Below are 9,707 nucleotides of genomic sequence, written 5' to 3' on the forward strand. Positions count from 1 at the left end.
CTTCTCAGAGCATGAAAAATATAGTGGAATTAATGAATTTTGCAGTAGTTAGACTGCACATATTTCACATTAGATGAATTATATTATTTGGTTATTTCAGTCACTCAGCTTGTCAATTCATTGCATCAGTCATTATGTTCACTCTCCTGATTGACTAGGGTGCTTAGGCAAATGGTCAAACTGTGCGGTGTAAGCAATGTTTTTTCCCTCAAATTACAATTACAAATCTTCCTAAAATTATAAAGCTTTTTTTACAAAAAATATGGAATGCTTCACAAATTGGCATATGCAGGAGTCATGCTAATTTTTTTCTATATTGTTGCAATTTTAGCACATATGCTGCCAAAGCGAGCACTCGAGTGTTTTCTTTTTATGAAGAATCTGTATGTGGCCATCCTATGGAAAAATGCCATAATGTCCCATTGATAATGCAACTTTCCATGCACTGTTCCATTCACCTAAGAGAGCCAATTTATAGTATTGAGTGGATTTGGGTAATTAAGTAATTTTTAGATTTTATAATAAAATTTGAACTCTAAGGCTTCTCTCATAGACATATGTTTTTCTTTTTCATGTATTCAGTAAGCTCAAGGAAAATAAATGCATTTTAGATAGAAGGATGATAAATTCCAAACTGTTGTTGCCATTGCTGTCTTCTCTTAAAATCTAAGCAATCTTAGCCCTACAGATATTAAGAAAGTGAAGCCACAGGTTTTAATAAAAGTAAATGTCCTAGGGATAATCTGCTATCACCAACATCATATCCTTGAACAGACAAAATTTTTTCATCCTTATGTTTTTCTCTAAAAATCACCTTGAAAATTATGACTTTCAGATAGTTTCATTTTTTCCTCTCTTTTAAGAGAGAAAAACAGCAAAAATACACAACTTTGTAGATAAGTATATTTTTAAGATGTAGGAAAATATGTGCCAGCATTTCTCCCAGGGGACAGTAGCAAGGCATATGGGAGTATAGTAAGCATGGTGGAGAAAGAAGCTCCTTTCATAATATTTATTGATAGATTCTGGTATTATATTAATTAAAATTTGCATTAAATTATGGATTCTCCTTTGGGAAATGCCTTGTTTCTTCCCACGTTTCTCTGCATATTTAATTAAAAGGTTCTAACTTAGCATTTTCCTTTCATAATCTAACAGCCTATTTTAAACACTCTCTTTAAATATTCCTTCCTGGAATAGCATAGCTAGCAGAGAAACTGGGTGTCTTAGAGATCATTTAGCTCACCTCTGATTTTAACTGTAGTGAAGTCTCAGCCTCAGAGAGATCTAATGAAGTTCTCTTCAGTAGTTAATCACTGCAGCCATAGGAACACAAAGTTTACTCCTTCCTTCTCAAGTACCCTTTTCATTAAATAATTTTAAGAAATGCTGTTTAAAATATTTCTTCAGGTTTAGGTCAGGTAAATATTAGAGCAAGGGTGTATATATAGCTCAATACAGTTTTAGTCTCTGAGTAAGGAAGGGAAGTAATCAAATTGAACAAAAGGCTGAAAGAATAGTATAATTTTTTTTTTCTTTCATACACCCTTCCTATTTATTGTTGCCAGGTCTGAGAGATAAGGTTTAATACCAGTGTGTATGTTTGTGGTTATGTGCTGATTCAATTTTTGGCTAACTGATAATGAAATCAAGGATGTTCCCTTGTTGAGAAAATAATTTGATTTTCTTTTCTATTTAACTATTAGTCACGATAATTAATTCAGCAAATGTATACCACATTATGTGGGGACAGGAAGTTAGAAAGAATCTGTGCATCAAAGAAAAAAGAAGTTCGAAGTGTGAAATTGGAGATATTTTCATGCTTGACGGATAGTTATATTTACATATTTATTTATACATTTGGAGGTATCTATGGGTTTTAATTGTGTACATTTTATATTTTATCAAATTTAGAGTATGGCTAACACACTACTTTCTCAAACACCAGTGGAATAGATTCCATATGGAAAACTTACCATTTCTTGTTGATTTCTCTGACAGTCAGAATGCACTAAATATTACGAACAGAATGGGCTTTAATCCAGAGAACTATTGGAAGAATAGGTTCTGAGAAATACCTTAGAACATTACATACTGAATTGATCAACCAAGGGCTGACCTCTGATACAGTCAGAAAAGTGGAAAATGAAAAGCCCACCGCTGCACCATGGGGTTTGACATACTGTCTGGAAGAATCAGGAAGCTGCCACCTCCAAACTCTACTTAAACACCAGTGAAGCTGGAAACTGTGTTCTGAACCAAAGCCACAGAACAAAACTGCATCCTCACAGCTTGCTTACAATAACAACAAACCAACAAAAATCAACAGAAAGATGGCTTCATTTCAATTTTTCCCTTAAAAAATTATATAAATGCATCTAATTGATAGAACCTAACTTGTATTCTTAATGAGTTAGAAATCTAGGGAACAAATATTTAGCTATCTTCTTTTGCCGTACAAAAAAAGCACCCTTAAAGGGTGCTGGATCTTATTAACCAACCATATGCAGCATCCTTTTTGCAAAGTACTGCAGTGCTCCTATGGCCCTGAGGTCCATTTTTGATCAGTTTGTCTAAATTACTGACATCCTGTTTAATTGTTTATATTTTCAAAGACCAGATCAATTCCTTATATTCAACCAGTCACTGTCCTAATAGGAGTGGAAACATATCAGAACTACACATGAATTTATGAATTTAGGTTTTTCTGAATTCTGCTTTCAAACCCTGACAATCCATTTGAATTTTATTATTGTTTTTTTTTTTTTGCCCACTATTTCCCATACCTCATTTTGCTTCATTTTTAGAGAATGAACTGAAACATCTGGCTTTCCCATCTCAGTCATTTGTTTTGAATTAAAACTTAATACCTTTAAGGTTTCAGGTAAAACCTTTGAATATTTAAGCAAAAGTACTAAATTAGAGATTTCTGTATATAATATTTTCCTTGTCCCCAAACTCACTTACAGAAGTTAAGCAACTTGGTCTTAAAACTTCATATTACTTTGCCAGAACTTAAATAACAGGCTGGGTGGAGTAACTGAAATTTATTTTGTCACAGTTCTGGGGGCCAAAAGTCCAAGCAGAGTCACTTTCTCCCAAGGTCTCTCTCTATGACTTGCAGATGGCCACCTTCTCATTATGTCCTCACATGGTCTTCCCTTTGTCACACACATTCCTGGTATCTCTTCCCCTTCTTAGAAGAATGCCACTTGTATTGGATTAGGGTTTCACTCTTATGACATCATTTAACCTTAATCACTGTCTTATAGGCCTTATCTTCCAATGCAGTCACATTGAGGTTAGGGTTACAATATGTGAATCTGGGAGGTGGGGGCACAACACAGTTTATAAGAAATTTACATGGAATATTTGTGTGTAAAGTACAAATATGAAGAATTATGGATATTGTATTTTGAGTTAAAAGACTTTAATTCTGAAATAAATTCTTTAAAAGCATAATTTGTCATGATAAAAGATTGTATTGGACGTGTGTTGCAATGTAAACTGCAATTTTTATATTATTTAAGCTTACACAAAACCAACTGCTTTTACTATCACTATCTTTCAAATAAAATATTCACTCAATTGAAAAATTTTTATTTGAATTTAAGTAATAGAGCATTTTTAATGACTCAGATAAAAATAAGTGGATATCCCATATTTTCATCTTTATCATTACATCTTCTAGTATCATCACAACCTAACTGAAAATGATTACTACTCTGTTTAGAAGAATCTCAGATGCACTCTACCTTTTGTAACTACTGACATAAATCAAACATTTCCTGTTGAAATTACTGATGACATTCTGAATCAAATGTTTGATTGGATCCATTTACCCACAGGAATTTTTTGTTGCTTTCTTGAGATGCTCTTTTTCCTGTTCATACACAAGCACACCCATACTTACATATATGTAAACCTTATCTTTTTGGAACCAAGGATTAAGGTTTAATTATGTCAGAAATATGGATGTATTTATCCAGATCACCTTAAATGAAAATTAGTTGTAGATATGTCAGAAAAGGAGCGGATTTACAATGACTCTTTGCTCTGATATTGTAACTTCTTGCTGAGTCCTGATTACAAAATGTTCTAGTCAAAAGTAAGTGGCAGTATCCTTGTTATTATCTCTGTTTAAGCATTGTGATTGAAAAAGAAACATACACTGTGGTAATTTAGACTGGTAAAGGGATGTGAGAAAATATCTAGGTTATCACCTCTTGTCCATAGTAGAAAAAGGCAAATTGTCATATGGCAACCAAGGATTAATTACTCGATTTTTGTGACTGAATGTATCTGAGTTCTGACCTTTTTTCTGTCTTTGCTCCACTAGGCCCAACACATCCTTTTATTTATAAATATTCAGTTCAGTCAGTCAATCAGTCAGTCACTCAGTCGTGTCTGACTCTTTGCGATCCCTGGACTGTAGCACGCCAGGCCTCCCTGTCCATCAACAACTCCCGGAGTCCACACAAACTCATGTCCATTGAGTCGGTGATGCCATCCGACCATCTCATTCTCTGTCTTCCCCTTCTTCTCCTGTCCCCTGTCCTTCCCAGCATTAGGGTCTTTTCAAATGAGTCAACTCTTCACATGAGTGGCCAAAGTATTGGAGTTTCAGCTTCAACATCAGTCCTTCCAATGAACACCCAGGACTGATCTCCTTTAGGATGGACTGGTTGGATCTCCTTGCAGCCCAAGGGACTCTTCAGAGTCTTCTCCAACACCACAGTTCAAAAGCATCAATTCTTCCGTGCTAGCTTTCTTCACAGTCCAACTGTCACATCCATACATGACTACTGGAAAAACCATAGCCTTGACCAGGTGGACCTTTGTTAGTATGTAATGTCTCTGCTTTTAAATATGCTATCCAGGTTGGTCACAACTTTCTTTCCAAGGAGTAAGCGACTTTTAATTTCATGGCTGCAATCACCATCTGTAGTGATTTTGGAGCCCCCCAAAATAAAGTCTGCCACTGTTTCCACTGTTTCCCATCTATTTCCCATGAAGTTACTAGACAGACCTTTGTTGGCAAAGTAATGTCTCTGCTTTTTAATATGCTGTCTATATAAAATAATATGTTGTCTATATAAATAAATAAATATACTAGTAAAGTAACTAATTTTAATAAAAGCTTTGAGTATTATAAACTCAGAAAAAGTACCCAGAATACATAATTGTAAATATTTCATAAATTGATAAAATGAAGTAAGGGGTTTTTATCTTGAGTACCACTCCTCAAATACTCCACTCAGTTTAACTCTCTGTCTATATAAGAATAAGAACGAATGATTCTTAATTATATAAAAAGAGAATCCAAACTTATAAACACTATTACATGGAATAGCATGAATTAACTTTCCAAAATATAAATAAGAGTTTTAGATATGTCTTTGACTAAGTTGCAGTGTACTTCAATATTTGTTTTATTAAATTTTAATTGCCCAGAAATGAGACTTGTGAGATTTAAATTCATGAAATACTTTATTTCCCTGTTAATAAATAAGATATACGATAGCTGGTAGGGGAAATAAATATTTAAGCTCATTTTAAAAGCCTAACCTTGCCCCAAAACAATGAATACACAAACAAGATCTAGAGAGAAAAGAGTAAATATGAAAAATAAACATCTAGAGAGAGAGTGTTATGTATAGAAAATAGACATAGTGAATGTCAAGTACAAATATTTGTAATCCTCAGAGAAAGAAAGAAAAAATAATGGAAGAAAAACTATATTTAGTGATATAATTTAATACATTTTTTAAGAAATAAAAAGAGGCTTGAACTTTTCTTGGGAAAGACACCACAGTATGTCCCTTAAAGTGTTCTTAAATGGTCAACAAACACGTATCTAATCTAGAAAATGTTTTCAGATCATTGCTCATCCAATTTGTTATTAATCTCTCTCTTCCATATGAAAGCACAATCAGGGTGTGTCTGTTTACCTAAAGACTGCTTTGAAAGATTGACTGACAATTTATATCTGTATGGTGTAGTAACTAAAAGGATTTAATTTAGAGCCAGATTGTTTTTGCTCAGTGGTTAAGTCATGTTCAACTCTTTGTGACCCCATGAACTGCAGCGCAGCAGGCTTCCCTGACCTTCACTGTCTCCTGGAATTTGCTCAAACTCATGTCCCTAAATTGGTGATGCCACTCAACCGTCTCATCTCCCATTGCCCCCTTCTCCTGCCCTCAGTCTTTCCCAACATCAGGATCTTTTCCAATGAGTCAGCTCTTCACATCAGGTGGCCAAAGTATTGGAGCTTCAGCTTCAGCATCAGTCCTTCCAGTGAATATTCAGGGTTTTTCTCCTTTAGGATTGACTGGTTTGATCTCCTTGCAGTCCAAGGGACTCTCAAGAGTCTTCTCTGTACCACAATTTGAAAGCATCAATTATTCAGTACTCAACCTTCTTTATGGCCCAACTCTCACATCCATACATGATTACTGGTAAAACCATAGCTTTAACTATACAGACTTTTGTGAGCAACGAGCCAGATGACCTAGATTCAAATGCTAACTTTACCAACTACTACCTGTGTGACCTTGGGCAAGCATATCACCTTTCATGCCTTAGTTTCCTCATCTTGAGATTATGGAAAATTATGTCTATATTATCAGTTGGCATATGTTGTATGTGTTTGTTAAGTAAAGAAGAGAAAAAAAAAATACATGCAAGTGTATATGATCTTGTGAATATAAAAAATGAGGTAATGTATCCAGGACAGCTTTGAAAAGTAAGCTAGGCTAGGCAAAGTTAAATAATAAGTAAAATTATTTGGTATAAAAAATGATTCCATCATTTTTGATTAAATGTTTTTATAGAAAAAAATGGAATAGAGAATACTAAGGTTGATTTAGAATGTCATATTTCTTCACATTGTGAACAGGACCTTAAGAAAAAAGCAGCTTGAATGTTATGAGTCTGTATTCGTATGTGTAAAAAGTAAAAAATAAAATTGAATTATAACCTTAATTTTATCACATATTTTAAGAATGGGCAAATATATATAACCTAGTTTAGCAAGTTGTACAGAATTTTAAATTCTTAATTTTGGATGTGTGTCCTTCAAGGTATTTTATCCACAATCATAACAGTCTTTCAAGGAAGCTAATCATCATTTTAAATGATATGATACAGGACTCCTAGAAGTAGAAGAGACAGAGAAAGTAGCAGAAATCTGAAATACTTTGCTAATTTGGGAAAGGAAACAAGCGTCTAGACTGGAGAATCCCAGAGAATTAAAAAAAAAAAGTATATATATATATACATGTATATATATATATATATATATATATATATATATATATTTGAACCCAAAGAGACTCACATGTGTATGTGCTCAGTCACTAGCCATGTCCGACTCCTTACAGCCCTATGGACTGCATCCTGCCAGGCTCCTCTGTCCATGGGATATTTCAGGCAAGGATACTGGATTGGGGTGCCATTTCTTCCTCCTGGGAATGTTCCAGACCCAGAGGTTGAACCTGTGTCCCCTGCATTGGCAGATAAATTCTTTACCAATGAGCTACCTGGGAAGCCCAAGGAGACCCACACCAAAACATATTATAATTAATATAGAAAAAGTTAAAAACAAGCAGATAACATTAGAAGCACCAAGACTAAAACAGTGTGTTACATAGATGACAGGACTGTAAGACTCAGCAAATCATTCAGTACAACCTTTGTAGGCCAGAAGAGATTGACATGATACATTTAAAGTAACAAAACAGACCCACAAAAATCTTCCAACTAAGAATATTCTGCCAATAAAGTTATTCAGAATTTAAAGAAAAATAATTTTCCAGACAAGAAAAACTAAAAGAATTTATCACCACTAAGCTTTTCTTATAAGAAATGGTAAAGTTACTTATTTAACCTGAAAAGAAGGGGCACTGTTTTGTAACAAGAAAATATATTAAAGAATAAATCTAACTGTAAAAGTAAATATACAATAAAAGTAGTGGATTTCACAACTCTAGTGTGAAGGTTAAAAGATAAAAATTTATGCATACAATAATTTATTAAGGGATACACAGAATTAAAAAATGTAATATGTGACATCAAAAACATCAAACATGGGAGGAGATTTAAAATGTTGGCTTTACAATGGAATCAAACTGAAGTTTGATTAAAAAAATAAGAAGGGGATCTTGCCCTTGTGGATATATGGATAGACCTTGAGGGCATGAATCAGACATAGAAAGACCAATAACACTTAAATATGAAATCTGAAAACCAGACCAAGCAACAAACAAAATATGCATGTAGATAAAGAAAACAGGTCGGTGATTGCCAGAGGTAGTGGTATACAGGTAGACGAAAGGGTAAAGTTGGTCAAAAGACAAAACCTTCAATTATAAAATAAATGTTATGAAGATGTAACATACAACATGAAGACTATAGTTATGATACTGTATTGTATATTTCAAAGTTGTTAAAGAGGGTAAACCTTGAAGTTTCTCATCACAATAAAAAAAGTTGTAACTGTGTGGTGATGGATGTTAAGTAGACTTATTGTAATCATTTCACAATATTTACCCATACTGACTCATTATGTTGAACAGCTTAAACTAATATAATGTAATATGTCAATTATATCAATAAAAATAGGTCAAATAGGATTAAGCAATAGTTATGTGTCTTATTGTTGCTTTGCTTTGCAATACATAAAAAGTAAAATAATAATGCTTCCATTTTTATTAAAGTAGCTTTGGTAGATCAAGTAAACCAAATAGCATTTGAATAGGAAAAGTATTTAGTTCAGAATTGCCTTAATTGGACATTTACATTGATCAAGTTGAATGTCTAATGGCTCTGTTTTATAGGTTGAGAGGATAAATTGAATGACTCAATCCCAAGAGAGGATTTTGTTTAATACAGTTAACAAGAAAGAGAACCATGTTCATTTTATTAGAAAGAGCTCTCATCATTCAATTTAATCTGCTTAATGATATCCAAGCTTAGTTAGTGTGTTGATATCTAATGTATATTCACAACACAAAGGGGTATCAACATGGGTTTTTAAAAGCAAGGAAAAGAAAACCTCCCCCTAATTACTCAAGTATCTGTAATAAATAAGAATGATTTGTATATTTATGGGATGAGTAGGAGTTTTTTCCTCTTCTTATAGTTAAATTTTCTAAGTAGTAATGTTTTGTATATTTATGGGATGAGTAATGATTTGTATATTTATGGGATGAGTAATGATTTGTATATTTATGGGATGAGTAGGAGTTTTTTCCTCTTCTTATAGTTAAATTTTCCTTTGACTAACAAATTCAATTTCCTGTTTACATAACATATCTACGCTTTATAAAGTGCTTTATATTGCTAGAAATATTTATTAGATCCCTTACTTTTTGCATTTTTCTCTCCAAGTGTATTTGCTGACAGTCTTTTTAAAAAAAGCAAGACTTATGACACTGAAGCACATACATTTAAAAATAAAAAACAAACAAATAGGACCTAATTAAACTTAAAAGTTTTTGCATGACAAAGGAAACTATAACCAAAGTGAAAAGACAACCCTCAGAATGGGAGAAAATAACAGCAAACAAAACAAATGACAGAGGATTAACCTCCAAAATAACAAACAGCTCATACAACTCGATCCCAGAAAAACAGACAACCCAATCAAAAAGTGGGCAGAAGACCTAAACATACATTTCTCCAAAGAAGACATGCAGATGGCTAAC

The 9,707-nt window shown here is 33.4% G+C and overlaps 1 pseudogene; it reads right to left on the minus strand.

Annotated features, from left to right (window-relative positions):
• Positions 1-256: 256 nt before the first annotated feature.
• Positions 257-355, minus strand: LOC139030304 (U6 spliceosomal RNA; annotated as a pseudogene).
• Positions 356-9,707: the final 9,352 nt, after the last annotated feature.

Source organism: Odocoileus virginianus, chromosome 21 (genome assembly GCF_023699985.2).
Source record: "Odocoileus virginianus isolate 20LAN1187 ecotype Illinois chromosome 21, Ovbor_1.2, whole genome shotgun sequence".
NCBI classification, from domain to species: Eukaryota; Metazoa; Chordata; class Mammalia; order Artiodactyla; family Cervidae; genus Odocoileus; species Odocoileus virginianus.